The 19,912-nt window shown below is 50.5% G+C and overlaps 1 pseudogene; it reads left to right on the plus strand.

Annotated features, from left to right (window-relative positions):
- The first annotated feature begins 13,534 nt into the window (after positions 1-13,534).
- On the plus strand, positions 13,535-16,234 carry LOC122153051 (annotated as a pseudogene).
- The last annotated feature ends 3,678 nt before the right edge of the window (positions 16,235-19,912 follow it).

Raw genomic sequence — 19,912 nt, forward strand, 5'->3', positions numbered from 1 at the left:
CAACAAAGATGTCAATCAATACCAGACCCAACTCCAACCCCTGAGGAATTCCCCTCATCTCTGTTCTCCAATTGGATGTTGAGCCTGTGACCTCAGCACTTTGAGTTCGACCCCCCAACCAATTCTTTATCCACCGAGTGGTCTATCCGCCAAATCACCACCTCTCCAACTCTAGACGAGGATGTCATGCAGGACCGTGTCAAGTGCTTTGCACAAGTCCACATAGATGACATCAGTTTCCCTTCCAACTGTTCTTTGGTGAGGCCAGCAACAGGGAAGACCAGTGTGTGTGCATGTCATGTTGGTGTGTCTGCCAGTGGGTGTAACTCATGGTCTGAGCCTGGTCAGGCAGCCAAACACCACACAGCTCCCACCTGGGAATGGGGAAGGAAGCAGAGGGGCAAAGGGAGACTCACGGGTTGAGATAGGAACAGTTGAATAATGGTGATAAAATAATACAGTGGCAGTATGAACGGATAATGTACAGTGCAATTGCTCACCACCTGCCGACTGACACCCAGCTGGCTCCCGGCCAGCGATCCTGAAACACAAAGATGCCGCGACCACAATCCCAAAAGTGAGAGTGTGCCCCTTCCCGCCCACCCCTCCTTTATATGGTGAGCGTAACGTCACATGACATGGAATATTGGCCAATCCAGGCCCGCTGCTCCAGCTGTGTTTCCTCTCTGCTTCTTGTGAGCCTGTGCACAGGCAGGACACGGGGAGCTGGAGAGTCCCTGAAATCTCCGTGTGCATCAACACTCCTCCAGCTACCAAAAAGGAACATGAACTCTATTCCAGTCTGAACCAGGACCGTGTCCACCCCTTGTTCCATATCCTTTGCATTATCCTCAGGTTCCATATTTCCTAATACAGTCTAATAAATTACTGTCCTTTTCCCTGGTCTTAGGCATGTGCACACAGATATAATTCCCTTAGCCCATGGGCCATCTTAAGCCCATACGTGGAATTACCTTTTCCCAAGGACCTGGGTGCACTTGGCCCTTGCAGTCTATATACTGCAGAATGTATCGTGAGTTCATTTGGTCCATAGCTTCAGGTTCCATCTGTCCTAACAGTCTCTTAAGGCAGGAGGAGGGATTCTCAGTTGGTAGGGCACAGGTGTCCTTGGGCCTGGCAGGAGGATGGCATGCAGTCTCTGTTGCAGTTGGAGCTGGTGGCTGATGCATCTGACGCTGTCTGTATTCAGTCTGCAGCAGGCGCTGGGTATCAGTTGCTGAAACGAATCGTGACTTTATCAAAGTTCGTGTTTTTCTTCATGAATATGATGCCATTAGCATAATATGTGTCAACCATAGCAATGCATTTATAGGGTTGTTTGGTGATTAATGTAATACAGTTTATTGGCTATTTTCACCTAACATTAAGTCCCCTTGAGGCACACATCGGACATCCTCATCCTTCTGCATTGCCCACCAAGTGCACCCAGGTCCTTGGGCAAAGGAAATCCTACGTATGGGCCTACTTTTACCTGAAGGTAGGAGTAACCCAAATAGTCTTCCCCAGCATGTTCTTAAGGTGCACTACTGGGACTCTATCTCCATCTGCAGTATGTAGAATTTTGACTGGGCAGGGCCATCCTGGTTGGTAGATGCTCTAGTTTTGACTAACCAGGTGGGCTTTGCTAAATGTCTGTCCCAGTGTTTAAAAGTTCTTCTTCTCATTGCTCTCAGCATGGTCTTTAGTAGCCCATTGTACCACTCAATTTTCCCAGAGGCTGGTGCATGGTAGGGGATGTGATATACCCCCTCAATGCCATGTTCTTTTGCCAGGTGTTTATGAGATTATTTAAAAAATGAGTGCCATTATCTGACTCAATTCTTTCTGGGGTACCATGTTGCCACAGGACTTGTTTTTCAAGGCCCAGAATAGTGTTCTGGGCAGTGGCATGGGGCACGGCCTATGTCTCCACCCACCCGGTAGTTGCTTCCACCATTGTGAGCACATAAAGTTTGACATGCCAAGTATTGTGGAAGCGTGATGTAATCACTCTGCCAGGCCTCCCCATATCTATATTTTAACCATAGCCCTCGATACCAAAGAGGTTTTAACCTCTTGGCTTGCCTGATTGCAGCATGTATCACATTCATGGATAACCTGTGTGACAGTTGTCGTGGTTTAAACCTGGTCAGCAGCTAAAACGCCACGCAGCTGCTCACCCACCCTCCCCTCCACTTGGGAATGGGGAGGGAATCGGAGGGCAAAGGGAGACTCATGGGTTGAGATAAAAACAGTTTAATAACAGTAACAGAATAATATGGTGACATGATGAATGGGTAACGTACAATACAGCTGCTCACCACCCGCGACCGACACCCACCTGCTCCCGGCCAGTGATCCCAAACACAAAGACCCTGTGGCAACACTCCCGGAAGTGAGAGCCCCTTCTGACCCACTCCTTCCTTTATATAGTGAGCGTAATGACATGGAATATTGGCCAATCGGGGCCCAGCACTCCAGCTGTGCTCCCCCCACCCCCGCACACAGGCAAGGGCTCTCGGACCTGGAGAGCCTCTGGGGCCTCAGTGTGCTGCAGCTCTCCTCCCGCTGCCAAATGAACAGGAACTCTATTCCAGCCGAACCAGGACAGGGGCCCTGTGTGTAACTGCGTGTCTGTGTGCCTGTATGCCTGCATGAGAGAAGTGAAACGCAGCACAGCTGCGAAGTGAGTGCGGAGTTCTGATCCCTGCTTCCATGTCCTCCACGAGGAGAGTGGCCGGAGGCGAGAGAAGCGAGAAGTGTATGTCAGATTTTAAAACAGGATTGTTTGAGCCTGTGGTTAACTTTTGGTGCCCATACACAGACCCGAGGATTTTTCTTGTAATCCAATCTTTGTTTTGGAATGCTTTGGTTGTGGACAAGACGTCTGGGTGGAATTTGGAGACGATTTCTGGTGTAGTAAATGTCAAGGGAAGTGGTCTGACTGGGACAGAATTGAGCGCTCGGGTCAGCTTAGAAGAACGTATTGTGGGAACCTAGGAAACTTACAGAGGCAATAGAAGCAGAATGTGGATAAGCCCTCCCGGCTAACAATATGGGAGGGAAACAGAGTGGGGGTATAGTGAAAAAGATCCCTCTGGGCTGCATCTTAGCCCATTGGAAGGAAATTGGAGGCACACCAGGTGGAAGTGTGAATAAAAGGACATTAACTAAATACTGTATCCAGTGGTGGCCCCTGTATAAATTAGATGACAGGGGGAAATGGCCCTTTAATGGAACCTTGAATTATAATACTTTGTTGCAACTGATGTTGGTTTTGAGGAGAGAAGGAAAGTGGGATGAGGTCAGGTCTCATATGCAGACACTCCGAAATCACCCTGAGTATCAAACTGATTGTGGATTAAAGAGCCCACAAGACCCAATGGTTTTGGCTCTAGAAAAGGAAAATATGAAAGAAGGATACTCCAGGACAAAATATTTAACCAGTCCCATGCCCCAAATGGTGTTTTGAGGTCACCATGGAAAAGGGTAAGACAGGGAGCTTATAACCCGCTTATAGAGAAACCGTTAGGGTTTCATAGCTTCACACAGTGGTTCTTACCCTGGTTTGGAGTTCGTGAGATGAAAAAGCCATGGTAAATATTTTGGCAGAAATGGAAATAATAGCAAACGCAACTACTGATGCCCTTTTATGTTTAGACCAGGAGGTAAAATCCCTGAAGGGAGTAGACTTTCAAAACAGAACGGCTCTAGATATAATCACAGCTCACATGGGAAGGGTGTGCACCTTGATCAATACAAGCTGTTGTATTTATGTAGATGAATCAAGTAGAACAGAGATTGACCTTCAGAAGATTTGGGAACACTCAAAAGTCTTACATCAGGTATCCCTGGATGATACCTCGTATGGGTTTTCTAACCTCTGGGAAAAGCTCACCTCTTGGCTACCTAATGTCGCAAAGCTTAAGTAGCTTTTTGTTGCAGTTATCGTGATTATTGTATTAGGATTATTGGTCTGTTGTGTGTTGCAATGATTTATGTGGATGGATAAACAAACTGGGAATACCGATGAGGAGTGGAAGAAACACAAATTACAGCAAAACATTGAAAATGGCAAGTATTTTGCTAAAAGGAATGGTGCCATATAGCAAAAGAATTTGCAAGGGTAAAAAAAAAAGGGGGGGACTTGATATAGAAAATAAACGCTTAGCAAAATAACTAGCAAGATAATGGGATACTTGGTTGCAAAAGACCTTGAAAGATAACAGGAAACGTCTTTACAAGAGGCCTCCATAGATAACAGGATATCCATCTGTTAATTAAGGCGTCTGCAAGAAGGAGCCATCTGGCTGGAGCCAGTTCTGCAGTTACTGGCTGAGGTAACTCAGCATTCTGGGACAAAGCTTGAGAGTACATGGTGAAGAAGACCACGAGCCTTCCTCCAAAAGACCCCGGCCCACGACCACCGGATGGCAGTACGCATGTGGCAAGAGGAGGAGACTTAGGATAATGAATTCCCGGAAATAATTACAATAATCACACCTATTCTTAGAACTAATTGTAATAACCCAGCCTATACTAACGAATATGCATGTTTCTGTATCATAAATGATGCCTGCTTCATGATACGGTGTACAAGCTTGGAGGAGAGATCGCCCTTGTTCAATCACTGCAATAAACATACCTGCTTTATAACTCTTTGTGAATTGTAAAGTGTGTTTCCACATGTCAGAAAACAGCATGAGAAAGACATAGCAGAACAAAGTACAGCAGGGGAGGTAGAGAATGGAGACAAAGAGAAAGAAATGTCACCACAAGGGCAGTGCTGTGCTGCAACAAGTCTCCCAGAGGGAGTCTGGAAGAGCCCACAGCTTGTGTTTCAAGGAACAACCAGGAGGATGGATAGATACTCAGCATTGTGCGGCCTCACCTTCGACACTGTGTGCAGTTCTGTGCTGCACAGTTTGAGAAGAACGTGAAGGTCCTCGAATGCATCCAGAGGAGGGCAACAAAGCCGGTGACAGAGCTGGAAGGAATGTGCTATGAGGAGTGACTGAGGACTTTTGGTTTGCCTAGTTTGGAGAGGAGGAGGCTGAGGAGTGACCTCATTGCTCTCTGCAGCTTCCTGAGGGGGGACACGGAGTGGGAGGTGCTGATCTCTTCTCCCTGGTATCCAGTGATAGGACATGTGGGAACGGTTCAACGCTGTGCCAGGGGAGATTTAGACTGGACATGAGGAAGCATTTGTTTTACCGAGTGGGTGGACAAACACTGGAACAGGCTTCCCAGAGAGGTGGTCGATGCCCCAGGGTGGTCAGTGTTTAAGAGGCATTTGGACAATGCCATTCATGCCATGCTGTAACTTGGTCAGCCCTGAATGGGTCGGGCAGTTGGACTAGATGATGGTTGCAGGTCCCTCCCAACTGAAATAGCCTCGTCTATTCTATTCTCTACCAGTGAGGGCAGTGAGATGCTCAGGTGAGAGGGAGGTGGGGAAGAAAGGCTGATGTTGAGAGTCTGTAGGGAAAGAGCTGCAGGTGTGGGACACTGAGGACAGCCTGTGGGAAAGACAACTGAAGGCTCTGGCAAGGCTAAGAGCCCCCAGCAGAGCCAAGGTCTTTTCCTCCTTGCCTATGACTGTTGCCTCCATAACTAAGGCCTACCTGGACAAACGGTAACCTTATGGTACCAGGACCTTAACGCCCCTCGGCCCCACCCCAGAGAGACCCATATTTGTCACTATAGTCCTGTCCTTGACACCGCAAATTCCCATATGACACTGTCCCAGGAAGAGCCCTGGGCAATGTGTGAGGGACAGGATTTCCCTTCCCAGGGGCTGGGGATCAGGCTTTGGCCCTATGGCCTAAACACGTTAAGGTACAGTAAGCACCAGAACCACCTTAACATTGTGTTTGTTTGCCTCGCATTGACACCTCCAACTTCCTGCTCTAACCAGCCCCTGAGGAGGCTTTTGTGCTGATGGCCCTCACTGGGACCCATTAAACACTCCTTGAAACCTTAGGGGTTGCTTCTGATGTTGACTTCTTCAGCCCTTCGCTCAGGCTCTTCTTGGTGTCTGAAGCTCATGGTCTCAGCATCACAGACACCATGGGGCTCATTCAAATGTAAAAAGCCATGTCTCCTCCAATTGTTTTCTTCAGTTATCAAGCCTTGGACAGATAACTGCAGAGGTCTCTGGAGTGTATGTAAAGGGGAACATTTGACTGAGCATTTCATACAGAAGTATTTCTTAGGTTTAAGTCTACTGTATTACTTTTTCTGTTTACAGAAGAAGTGATTGCAGCGTCCTCTGATCTTGATGCAGAGGGTCTCCTAAGTGCTGTCAAGATGGGTAGGGCCAGCTCCTCCTGAAGGTCAGACACTGCATGGACAGCCTGATTCCTCACCTCCCCAGCCCTTGCCACTTCTCTCATCGTCCCCCCTGGCACTTGCAGCACAACTCCTTCCATCAGACTTCTCCACCCAGGCCTGCAGCTGGATGTTACAGCTCCACTGCACCAGCTCCCACTGGCTTTCCTCAGAGACCTGGCTGCACACGGGCACAGCAGAATTTACCTTCATTGCAAACCAACAGATGGAAAATATAGTAAAAAGGAAAGGTCTTGGTGGGTTGGAGAGGAGGCAGCCGCGTGCCCTGGCAGCAAGGGAGGCCAGCTGCACCCAGGCCTTTGTGGCCAGCAGGACGGCCAGGAGATCACGAGAGGGGCTTGTCCAGGTTACTGTGTCCGGATTGCAGATCCCCAGTACAGGAAGGATGTTGACAAGCTGAAGGGGGTTCAGTGAATGTCCCCCAAGACAGGCTGGGGCTGGAACACTTTGCCTGTGAGGAGAGGCTGAGGGAGCTGGGCTTGTGCAGCCTGGAGAAGGGAAGGCTGAGGGGCACCACCCTGCAGCCTCTCCGCACCAATGAGGAGGTCCTGAAGAATACAGAATGGGGTTCTCCACCATGGAGCATGTTAAGAGGCTGAAAGAGGAGGGTTGGGTGAAACAGGGGATGTTCACCCTGGAGATAAGGAAAAGATTTTGGAGCAGTCTCAGGGCTAGTCCTGAGTAGGGTGGCCATGAGCCCTGCCTGCCCTCCTGTCTGCCATGGCTGCTCAGGTCACAAGAACAGAGGTGCCCCCAGAATCAGAACGCAGGTGGGCCTCTTCCACCTGCCTCAGCCCTCCCCTCCCCAAGGAGGTCATTTCTGTTGGGTGGCTTCTCAGATGTACTGGATGACCTCAGAATGCCTGCTGGCCAGCATGTCTCCTGAGGGCCAGTCAGGCTGCTGCAGTGGAAGCCACCTCATCATCATCACCATTCGTGCCACCTGCCCTTGGTCTGTCTCTCCCCTGCCTCTCTGTCCCTAGCTTGTCTCTGCTGGGATGAGTGGTTTTGTGATGCACGTGTTGGCCCCAAATTTCTGGGGCCAGCTGCTGTCCAATCAGGCTCCTGTAACAGTCGTGGCCTCACAATCACCACCACAATTGGTGTTGCCTTTGCCCATCTTTCCCCACCCACTCCCTTGACTCCTCATCTCTGCTGCAGCCCAAGCTCAACAGCCAAACCCAGCCCCTTTCCTGGCCTTTCTCTCTCCCCTTTCCCATGGCAGGACAGAACCACCCTGGATGTGGTGTGTTTTGGCTTTGCATTTATTGTGACTTACGCTTGTGATTATATGTTCCTGTTTTACGAACTGAGCTGCTGTTCCAAACTTCTCTATCTCAATTTCTAAAATCTGTAGTTCTCTTTCTACATCTTGTACCTGGCCAATACCTAACTGCAGTTATTTAATCTGTAACCAGGGTCTGTGTCAGTGGACCATAAGAGCATCCTCATTTGTGATTAAGTCTGCTCTCTTATTTTGGGAAATTACTCCTTCAATTTCTTCATATCTTTTTGCATGTTCTTTAGCATCCGTTCCTCTCAGGAGAAATCTATTTCTGAATGCACCAGCTCAAGACAAGTTTCTCTATTGTTGGGGTAAGTGGAGAAGTTTGAGGAGGCCCTGGTCCAGGATTCTTTTTCCTGGGAGAGGGGCTGGCACAGAGGGGCTTGCTGGCAGGGGACAATAAAGATGCCTGGGAGACTGGAGCAAGGGACACAGGGAGACACTGGCCTCCGTCTCCTCATGCCATGGCTGGCCCTCAGCCCTGGGGCTGATGGGGATGAGACACCTCTCTTCCTTCCTTCACTCCCCACACTTGGATGGGCCTCAGGAAACATCCAGGAGCCTGGAGGATGCACAAACCTCCTGGTCCAAGGGAGTGGGGTTATGTGTGACAGTGTGTGTGTGAAAGACATGAAGAAGATGTGAGGTGTCTGTGTGAAGATTCCTCAGCATCCCCTGAGGGGAAGGATCCCCATTCCCAGGCTATGGGCATCAGGGCTTGATCATCCTGCGTGAGGAAACACATCAAGGGCTTTCACAGTTGCCTGAACATTTGATTTTCAGCCTGGCAGCAGTGCCTCTGCCTTCCTGCTTCGTCACCCCCAGAGACAGGAACCTTGTCTCCTCATTCCCTCCATGGGCTCTTCAGTGATGGACCTCGGTGGCCATCACTGACACCCTCAGGAACTTGGAGGGTTCCTGCTGACTCCGACTTCTCTAGAGGCTTGAGTCAATCCCTTTCCAGGATCTGCAGTTCAGCAACTGGGCACCAGAGGGCTCAATAACATCATAAAAGTCTGCACAAGACAAGTCTCTGGGTAGAACAGCATTCCTTAGTTTCCATGTGATGAATTCGGGTAGTTTCAGGAGTGTAGTCATAGTATAAATCTTTCCGTACTAAATGTCAAAAGGAAACAATATCTTCTTTTTCAATTAGTTCTTACTTTTGTGCTTACACACTAAGAGACATCACCCAATTCCAATTGATACTGATCCTGAACTTCTCCCTATCGAGTCTGAATATAGGGGGAAGTCAAGACCCTGTATGTCAGACACTCTCTGGACAGTGTTTGTCCCTACCTCCAACCCCACATGTCTCTTACCAGCCCCCTGGGACTTACAGCACCTTTGTTCCAATCTGAGCTTTCTCCACGACAGGCTGTAGCTGCACGTTTCACCACATAGACACCAACTCCCACCTGCCATACTTGGGAATCAAGCTATACACAGACACTGAAGGATGTTTCTTAATTGCCAAAAAAGCAAAACCAAATGCAGGCAGAGTTTAATAAAACATAAAATACACATCTCTGATGTATATGAAGCCCAACTTCCCTCGTCTGCAGTCCAATTTCCATAGCAGAGATGGCCTTATACCAAAGAAAATCATATTTCCTGTCAAGCAGAGATCCCAAGAACCCCCAGAGCACTCCCTGACCCAGACTCTGTCCATTTTCACTCCCAGCTACTCACACCCTCAAGTCATGAGCTCCCTCGATTCACAGAGGGAAGAAAAGAACCAAAAGAAATGAATCACCCCCTTTTTCACAGCCAAATCCACACTCAGCCCTGTATCTGGGTTACAGGTACATCTTCAGGTAGGCTCTGCAACATCTAGATCCACTCACTTCTCTTTCTCGTCCAACACGTGACAGCTTGGGTGCAATTGTCCAGGCTTCCTCTTCTACTCAAGGGAGAGAAATTAGTTCTCTCAACTGCCTGTCCACCAGGTACCCCTCCAGAAAGTCTCCCATCAGCCCAGGGTCACATTTCCCTCTCCCATGTCAGGGTTTCATCTACCCTCATGTATCTTGGAGGTGGTGGCCACGAATTTGTGATCAACTGCATCAACTCTGGACTGAAGATATTAGGCAAAAATTTCAACATTTCCAGAAAACTCCTTGGTGCAATCAGTGTGTAAGAGGAGTTCATTTTCAGAACTTTGACATTGTTCTGTACATTCCCGTAAATATTTTCATAGGCCATGGACAAGAACGAGCAAGCTGATGACACTTTCTCTCCACTATGTATAGACAGATTGATAAAACTTGTTCTTTTGGACAGGTGACATTTGAGATTGATCAAGTAGCCCCTTATTTGATTCCTCCTCACCTTCAGCTGTTTTCCTCCAGATGCCTGTGATAAGGCACAATGGCTTAGGAGAACTTGGTGAAAGATGAGGCAAAGAGGACATGAAGTATCTCAGCTCTCTCACCATCTACGTGTGATAGAAATAGGACTGGGCAGTGCAGTCCTGGATAGATTCAGGTTTATTTTACTGCTGTCTTCTCTGCTAGGGATGGACATCATTGGATGTGGAGGTGATCTCCATGAACAGCTAGGTTCTGCTGACAGGCCTGGTGTGAAAATTTTTTGTCGTTTCCTTGACTGCATCATCGAGGGGGTGGGTAATGTTGGAGATAAAAACCAACAGTCTGAGAAGGTAAACACTTGTGTAGAGACCACAGTGTGATGTGCCTGGTGTTCCTGGACTGCTCTCCATCTCCTGGATAGAGAAGGGACAGACCTTGCCACGTTGCAGTGGTGGCAGTCAGTGGCTTGCACAGCAGCCCCGAATCTGTCTGCAGTGCTGTGCGGGGGGTCTGTCACAGCCCCGATCTGGAGGGAGATTGCTTGCATGTATAGTACCAGTGCTGTCCCAGCCAACCCCATGGAGCTGAGTGAGAGAGCCTTGGCACCTCACGTAACACTGGAAGGCCCTGTTTGTCATTAAACACCATAAATGCCCTAAGATTGGTGAAGTAATGTGGAGGTGTTCATGAGACCACTGTTGTGGGGATCAAGTAAATTCAGCTGATGGAAAAGACAGAGAGAAACTGAGCTCTCCCAAATGTACATGACTCTATTTGCTCAGAGTAATCCTTGCACAGGCTGCCCAGAACAAAACAGACAGTGGCAGAGTCACTTGTACTAAATGTGGGCATCTGCTGTCATTCCTGTTGGCCAAAGATGGTCCCCTTCAGATGCCAAGAAGATGCCCCCAGATGCTGTCCTGTCTCTCAGCATTGCTCCATAAGAGCTTGCAGTCTTCCGCACATTTCTTGGAACACCTCCTGACCCTCAGATGTCTCTAACTGTGTCTGAACAGCTCACTCCTGATCTCCATCTCTATCATGATCTGAGATGAGAAAATGAGCTCAGCTACAGATCCCTCCCAATAAGTGTCTGGATGTCCTATGTAATGATAGGACAATAAAACCTGATTATATCACCCAAATTGTAATTTTTAAGGAGAAATGGCAGTGCTGGAAAGTAGTGCCTCTCCCAGATGAAGGAGGGATTATCAGTGATTGCATCAGGCTGTGTCACAGCAGGTTCCCTGGAGCCCCAGGGACAGCTGGAGGGAGCCCAGAGGGGCCACAGCAAGTGGCACCTTGGGCTGTTGCTGTGGTGCTGAGCTGGGCCGGGCTCCTGGGCCGGAGGGAGCTCCTGGCAAGTGGGCAGCGCTGCAGAGAGACAGCTCTGCCCAGGAGCAGCTCCTCTGCAAAGCGCAGCAGGGCTGGGGCACTGCCTGCAGGCACCCAGGGCAGAGCAGCGAGGCACACACAGCTTCAAGGCAGCCTGGGCTGGGAGGCTGCTGAGAGCTCCGAGGAGGAGAAAGCGTCAGGGCCCTGGCCACAGTAAGTCTGGGGGTGCAGGGCAATGCAGCTGCAGCTCGGGGAGGGATCTGGGGAAGGCGGCAGAGCCGCCAGGAATCTGCCTCCTGCCTAGAGGAGGGAGGGAGGAGGAGGAGGAGGAGGATCTGCTCCCGAGCAGCGCTTCCCTGGTGCCCCCTGCAAGGGCCAGGGCATGAGGGCTGCCTTCTGGCGGGGCCGGCTGCAGGGGTGTGCAGCCGGGTGTGCAGGCAGGGGTGCCCAGGGCTGTCCTTCCCAGCAGGGTCCCTGCACCCCAGGGGGCTGTGTGCTGGGGCAGGGACTCTGCCGCCTGCCAGGGTCAGCACTCAGCCTGCCCGGGGAGCTCCCCACGGCGCTGTGGGGAGAAGCTGTGGGGGGAAGGAGAGACCCCCGCCAGGGCAGGCTCCTTCTGCTCTCCAGAGAGTGCTGATGCGTGGATCAGGAGTGCAGATTAGCCCCACCACAATGCCAGAGGCAGCTTTTCTAGAAGTACATCAAGGCAGGGTCTACGTGGAAGGAAAGGGGCTTTCTAGGATCTGTGTCTACAGTTTCCTGATGTATTTGGGAGGCTGTGAATAGTAGTGGAGCTTTATGTTTGACCCAGACTCCTACAGCATTAGAGTGAGAGCTGTGAAGTTCTGTGAGGAAACTGCTTAAGTCCTTTCACCTGTTGCTTTGCCTACTGAAAGACCCATCACTGCTGTGGTGTCTTCTTACAACCTGACAACACATGGCTATCCCTGGGCAGTGTCCTGCTGCCAGGAGGGGTCCGCAGAGCAGAGCTGAGCACAGGGCGGGTGGGATGGGGGCTGGCAGCACTGACAGGGAGGAGATAAGGGGACAGAGAATCAGCTCCAGGCAGGGACAGCTCCAGGCACCAGAGGCTTTGGCAGGGAGGGACAGAAACAGGCTGACAGCAATGGCTCAGGGGTGGTATTTGGGCACTGCCCTATTAGTCCTTCAGTGAAGGAGATTTTCCCTAAGAAGCCCCCCTGGTCTCCTCCCCCAGCCAGCACAGCCTCTGCCCTCCAGGCCCTGGGCTCCAGGGCAGGAGCTGCCTCCTCTGCAGCCAGAGCTGCAGCAGAGGAGACTCCCCCGAGAGCCCATCTGTCTCTCCCTGGCCTTGCCTCCCTTGGCAGAAGCATTGGGGCATTTATCCTTGTTTCTCCACCTCCCTCTGCTGCTGCTGCTCTGGTTTGCAGGCTCTCTGGGGATGGGGCTTTCAGCTGCAGCTCAGCCACTGGCCCTGCAGGTCCTGCCATGCAGATGTGTCCATGGGAGCAAGGTGCCCCAGCTCCCTTCTAGCCTGGGGCTCTCTGGGAAAGGCTCTCCATGGGCTGCGGAGAAAGATGAGCATTTTGCCAGACACCCCATCTGCAAGCAATCTAAAAGCTCAAAGATCTTTCCTGGGGAGGGGAGATTTAATGTGGATTCCTCTGCTCTCAGCAGCATGGAGTTTCCTTTCAAGGGCAGAGCTGGCTGTGACCCTCCTCCAGATTAAAGAGGTGAAAGCCCAGGGCAGCTGAGAGCAAGCCTGATGGACAGAGTGGCTCTCCTCACTCCGCACCAAGGGTCTGTACGTTTGCATCCCCGGGATCTCCAGCACATTGAGCGTAACAGAAATGTCAATGCTGTCTGCCTTCCAAATGCACTGCACAGGTAGGACAGGGCAAGAGGGGCAAAAGCAAGAAAAGCAGTGCCACACAGCTCTGCTCTGCAGCCGGGTGCCCTGGGAGGGACAGTGCTGAAATCTCTGTGATTTCATGAGGGGATTTAAGGAGCGATCACTGCGGGTTCCTCTCTGCCTGTTGGGGCACAGCAGGACTGACTCCTGCAGAGCCCACAGCAGAATCCCTTGGTCCCCACTGCACCCTCAGCCAGAAAACAGCAGACATCTAACCAGGGATTGGCAGGAAGGCACTTCTGGAGTGAGAGAAATGAGTAGGTGGGTGTTCGGTGAGAAATTAAGCAAGTTTTCATCAGAGAAAGCAGTGCTAACCAGTCAATGTCTTCTTCTCCTTAGTCAGGCCCTCATTACCCAAAGATGGAGCAAATTTTCAACAGCAGCTCAGTAACAGAATTTCTCCTCCTGGCATTTGCAGACAGACGGGAGCTGCAGCTCCTTCACTTCTGGCTCTTCCTGGGCATCTACCTGGCTGCCCTCCTGGGAAACAGCCTCATCATCACCGCCATCGCCTGTGACCACCACCTCCACACCCCCATGTACTTCTTCCTCCTCAACCTCTCCCTCCTTGACTTGGGCTCCATCTCCACCACTCTCCCTAAAGCCATGGCCAATTCCCTCTGGGACACCAGGGACATCTCCTACATGGGATGTGTTACACAGTTCTTTTTCTTTCTCTTCTTGATCTCAGCAGACTTTTATCTTCTCACCATCATGGCCTATGACCGCTACGTTGCCATCTGCCAACCCCTGCACTACGGGACCCTCCTGGGCAACAGAGCTTGTGTCCACATGGCAGCAGCTGCCTGGGGCACTGGGCTGCTCAATTCTCTCCTGCACACTGCCAACACATTTTCCCTACCCCTCTGCGGAGGCAATGCTGTGGACCAGTTCTTCTGTGAAATCCCCCAGATACTCAAGCTCTCCTGCTCAGGATCCCACCTCAGGGAAGTTGGGCTCCTTGTGGTTAGTGCCTGTTTAGCATTTGGGTTTTTTGTTTTTATTCTGCTGTCCTATGTGCAGATCTTCAGGGCCGTGCTGAGGATCCCCTCTGAGCAGGGATGGCACAAAGCCTTTTCCACGTGCCTCCCTCACCTGGCCGTAGTCTCCCTGTTTATCAGCACTGCCATCTTTGCCTACCTGAAGCCCCCTCCATCTCCTCCCCATCTCTGGACCTGGTGGTGTCATTTCTGTACTCGGTGTTGCCTCCAGCAGTGAACCCCCTCATCTACAGCATGAGGAACCAGGAGATCAAGGATGCAGTATGGAAACTGATGACTGGATGATTTTCAAAAGCAATAAACTGCTTATCACCTTCCACTAATGAATCATATTGTAATTCAGTACAGGACAAGCCCTTTTTTTGGTTTGTTTTGTGTGGTTTTCGTTGTTGGTTTTAGGTTTATTTACTTTATTTTACTTTACATGATATTGTCCATAAGGAAATGTCATTGTTTGTGCCATTTTTAATTACGCATCTATCAACTTCTGTATGAACAAGAGACCGTGTAAATAAGGAGCCCTGCCCTGTGTGTTTAAAAACAATCATGAACCCTGCTGTGACTTTCCTGTGTTCCTTCTTTTGAGACCTACCCTGGAGGTACATGGACAGTGTCTGTATGCAGAGATGGAGGGGAAAAGCATCCGGGCAGAGCAGCACTGCCAGGGAGCACCACTGCTTGGTCTCATTTATTCTCTCTTTCCTCCTCTGCCCTTGCACTGGTGAAATGCCTGAGTGCAGCTTGGTCCCCGTCCTCCTGGGTGGGAGCTCTGTGACTGCAGGCAGGGACAGGCAGTGGGCACCTCTGGGACAGAGCGGGCCTCCACAACAGCGTTTCCATGAAGAAAGGTGATCTTCTCAGGGCACTGCCCGAGGGCTCAAGTTTTGCTTCAAAGCTGCTCTCATGAACATGCCCAGGAAAGTGGCCTGCAGATTAAAATACCATTGAACTGATTGACATCCCCTGGGAAACCCCCTGAATGCAGCACTGGGAGGTGCTTCCCTGAACCCGGTCCCTGTGTCCATTCCTCGTGCCTCGGGGCATCTCCCACGGGTGCAGAGCAGGGCGAGCACCGCAGGGCTGAGGTGCCTCCCAGCCTCTGGGGGTGGCAGCAGGAGTTCAGAGAGACACTATGGCTCCTGCAGTGCACTGCCTCTGCGTGTGCAAGGGAAGGACTCGTGTCTCTGAACAGCCCTGTGTGTAAGAGGAGTGCCTGAGGCCAGCTCAGCTGTGGGCACCTGACAGAGCCCTGACACTTCTGTGTGTGACTGCAGGAACAACCCCACCTTCCCAGTGAGCTCCATCTCGGCCGCCTTGGACAGGCTCATTGCAAGTGCTCCTGTCTGCTCTGTCACCCTCCCCTGGGATTCTGGAGTGTGCCCAGAGAGGCCATGGGCCTTATTGCAGACTTTCAGTACTTCTTGGGGTCTTATAGGAAAGACGGGGACAGACTATCTAAAAAGGCCTGTAGCAATGGGATAAGGGATAACGGTATTGAACTTAAAGAGAGTAGATTCCGACTAGATATAAGGAAGAAAGCTTTTACAATGAGGTGGTGAAACACTGGAACACATTGCCCAGAGAGGTGGTAGATGCCCCGTCCCTGCAAACATTCAAGGTCAGGTTGGACAGGGCTCTAAACAAATCGATCTAGTTGAATCTCTCCCTGTTCATTGCAGGGGGGTTGCAATAGGTGACCTTTAAAGGTCCCTTCCAACCCAACCTATTCTGATTCTGATTCTATGAACTCTCTCAAAGGAAATGTCTTCCCCCCAACCTTTTCCATCCCACAGGCATGCTCAATATCACACCCTCCTAAAACAGTGTTTGCAGCATTGGACACCATAGGCCTGCCCATGTCCTCCCTACTGAGATAAAACAGAAGCAGAAAGCATTTATCCCTGCAGGTGGAACATTATTGTGCAACCTGGGTGCAGACCTTGTCTTTCCTGAGAGCTTTCCTCAGGTCCTCCCTGACCTCCCTGTTCCGCAGGCTGTAGACGAGGGGATTGACCAGGGGCGTGAGGACAGTGGCAGAAGAGGGAGAGCACTTTGTTGAGCTGCCTCAGCGGGGCTGTTCTGGGCAGCAGGTAGACAGTGAGGAGGGTGCAGGAGAAAAGAGATGACAATGAGGGGAGGGGAGCGGGAGGAGAAGGCCTTCTGCTGCCCATGCTGGATGGGATCCTCAGGATGGCAGCTATGATGCACACATGGGATGCAAAAGCAAACAGGAAGGGGAAGACAACGCTCAGGAAAGACAGGATGAAGGATGTGAGTGTGACCACGCTGGTGCCACTGCAGGCAATCTCCAGCAGAGAGGTCACAGAACAAGTGGCCAGTTGCCCTGGGGCCACAGAACTTCAGCTGGGATAAGAAGACTGGGACTGTCGCACACACCAACATAGCCAAGGTGCAACCTCCAGCTGAAGGCAGACCTTCCAGGTCATGAAGCCTGCAGAGCAGGGGCTGGAACGTGCCCAGATCCAATCATAGGCCATCATGGCCCGCAGGTAACACTCGGCAGTTGCAAAGCAGCCAGAGCAGTGGAGCTGAGCCATACAGCTGTGAGCAGAAATGGTCCCGTCCCCATTCAGCAAGCTGGCCAGCAGCCGGGGCAGGAGGGTGGAGCTGTAGCAGGTCTCCAAGGAGGGCAGATTGCCCCAGAAGAAGTACGTGGGGGTGTGCAGATGCTGCTCTGACACCATCAAAACAATGATGAGGATGTGCCCAATCACAGACATGATGAGTGATAGGAGGAAGAGTGGAGTCTGGATTGAGGGCACATTCCCCATTCCCCTCAGCAGGAACTTCGTGAGGGATGTCCGACTCCCCTATTCCCATTTTTCCATACAGGTTTGTTTCTCTTTCTTTCCCCACTTACCAGGAAGGAGGCCTGTGATAAAACAGCTGCATTTCTGCACTAAGTGGAAGAAGAGATTGAATGGAAATACGGCTTAAAAATATGCAAAGAAACAAAAATTCCATATTCTTAGCATTGTTTATAGTATATTTTTGTCTCTCTCTAACCTCGAAGAAGGTACCGGGGTTCTTCAGGACCGGACAAACCCACTTGTCCCAAGAGCACTCCCTCTGACCACAGGGCTGCCTTGCCCCATGGAGCTGCCTCTTCCTCGTGCTGGAATGCAAACATCATGTGCTTTTGCTCACATTTTGACATCCTGCTTTACTGTGCTCGGGGGTTCCTCAACATGACCAGAATAGCTGTTTAGAACTGAGATCCTCTGTGCTCTGACAAGGAAAACCAGTGCCATGATTTGAAATAAATTGTTTCTGTCAAAAGATCAAGGCAGATGTCCTTTCTCCAACCGGGAGAAGGCTGAGCGCAGTGCTGGGTGAGTGGTCTCAGCTCTCAGAAACGCTGCCCTTCTGAGGAGAGCATTCCTGCCCTGAGCAGGCCAAGTTCTTGCATTGACCAGGAGCAGGTCAGGAGTTACCTGCTCAGAAAAAGGGACTGTTCAATGAGATCATGACAGAGGATGCTTGAGCCCACACTGTGTGTGAGACAGTAAAAGAAAAGGTGGGACAAAATCTATGCCCAGGACATGCCTGAGTGAACAGCCAGGGAAAGTGCCTGCCTGAGAAGCAGCCTCACCAGCTGTGCTCCTTGAAATACATATTGCTCTCAGCATTGTCAAACCCACCTCCTGGCTGTGATGGTTTGCTTCTGGAAGCAACCAGCTTTAGCAGAGCTGACAAGGATGAGTAAAGCCCCCAGCCCTCCCCACTGGATGAGTGAGAGTCCATGTCAGAAAGCTGAGGGTCTGGCTTGTGGAACGGTGAGGGAAGGAGACAAGATGGAGAAACTGGGAAAGAAGAGAGCCCTGTGGGAGGAGAAGGGCTCAGGTGATATGGCCCCAGAGACCCTGCACTGACTTTTCCCCCATGCCAACTGAAGTGGGTAAGTGCCAGGGAGGGCTCCAACAGATCCCAGCCAGCTGGAACTCAGCACCACCAGCCCCTCCCCAGCATCTCTGCTGGAAGTTACTGGGTCTCAGGGTATCTGGGGAAGGAGGGAGCTGGGCTGGGGACATGTGCAGCACAAGACAGGGCTGAGACTCAGCTCTCACTCACACACTTTCACTGCACAAACACCCACAGCAAAATCGGCAGTTCCCTGACTCGGGACATCCAGCACCCACCTGCAATGCTCAGCATGAAGGGTTGGCCTCTGTGCTGACGGTGCCTGGGAACAAAGACCTGGGGCCTCACTCTCTGCCTCTACCCCACCACATCTTCCCTTCCGCGATCTCTCTGCAAACCCTGACTCAGATCTAATGCCCTGCTCTACCCTTGCCCTTTTCTTCCCACAGATCAATAAGTGATGCACCAGCAGCAAAAAAAAAAAAAAAAAAATTCCCCCTGCTTTGTACTGTGTGCTGGAGCTTATAACACCAACAATTCTTTCAGTGACCCAGGCACAGCTCAGCTCTCCCCAGGCACTGCAGGGAGGAAGCATTGCTAAGCTAGTTCTCAAATCAAGCTGCAGCTTCTGAACTGCTGGAAAGGCTGGAATCTGTTGTGGCAAGGCCTGCCTTTCCTGACAACCCTGAATACCTTGAACTCCAGGTGAGGCTTCTCTAGAAAGGAGACTCAGGGAAGGAAATCATCAGGATTCAGCAAAATTCCTGACAGAAACCCGTGAGAGTTACCCAGAGTATAAACCCCATCACCTCCTTGAATTAGACACTAAAAATCTCCACACACTGGGCTAGTTTTTCAAAACCAGACTTTTAAATTAGAAATACAGGCTAAATACCTCAGAGAGACAAGTTTCAAAGAGAAACAAAAAATAGGTGAAGCCGTATCATCTGGATTTACAAATTCTCTATCAGCAGAAAGGAAGTCCCACAGCCTATGGGATGTTTCATTAGCTGGCCCTACAGAAATTTGGTTTCTTGGGCCTCTTGGCTCCAGCCTGCTGCATTCACATTGCTGGCAAGGGGACAATTTCAAAGTTCAAGCATCAAATTTTTCCCCATCCTGCCTGGAGATGCAGAACAGCTCTGTCACACATCACGCAGCATCAGAATGAAGATGGAGGTAGTGTGAATTTAAATGGTTTGGTCTCAAATGAAATCTCAAATCGTGATCTTGCATGAAAACACTTTTTTCAACTAGGCATAAGTTACACAACTGTGAGTTCAGATCTAGTTTTCAGAGTTTCTCACATCTCTCGATAAAGAGGGTATGGTGCTGGGGAGAGGGGAACACGCTTTGGTTTGCTAAAACCCTGATGAGTGTCCAACACGTCCTTCCCTTGGCCTCTGGCATCCCAATTCTTGAGATGTAAACACAGTGAGGCTTCTGTCAAGAATCCTTAAGATGTTAGTATGACTTCCCTAAGAGTAGCAGTACCTGAAAGAAACAAAGAAAGAAACAAAAATTAATTAATCTGCCTAAGTGTAAATTAGTGTAATGAAACACTCTGCTTGCTTCGTAGACATGCTGGGCAATGTCAATTCAATCAGTATTTGCAATGTAAGCCATCTTCAAGTAGCCCTTCCAAAGCAGTTGACATGAAGGTAACTCTTGTAAAAGTCTCCTTTTGTGTCCCCAGGAGGCATGGGCACTGCTGATTTCCCTCTCCAGAGAGTGGCAGAGGCTGGATCCCCTTCTCAGGACAGACTCCTTGCCAGGAACACACAGGCATGGGGGTAGCTCAACTGGCTCTTACTGGCAATTCACTCAATATCTCTTTTGGTGTACTTGCTGTTTT

Source organism: Tyto alba, unplaced genomic scaffold (assembly GCF_018691265.1).
Source record: "Tyto alba isolate M040663 unplaced genomic scaffold, T.alba_DEE_v4.0 Super-Scaffold_15, whole genome shotgun sequence".
NCBI classification, from domain to species: domain Eukaryota; kingdom Metazoa; phylum Chordata; class Aves; order Strigiformes; family Tytonidae; genus Tyto; species Tyto alba.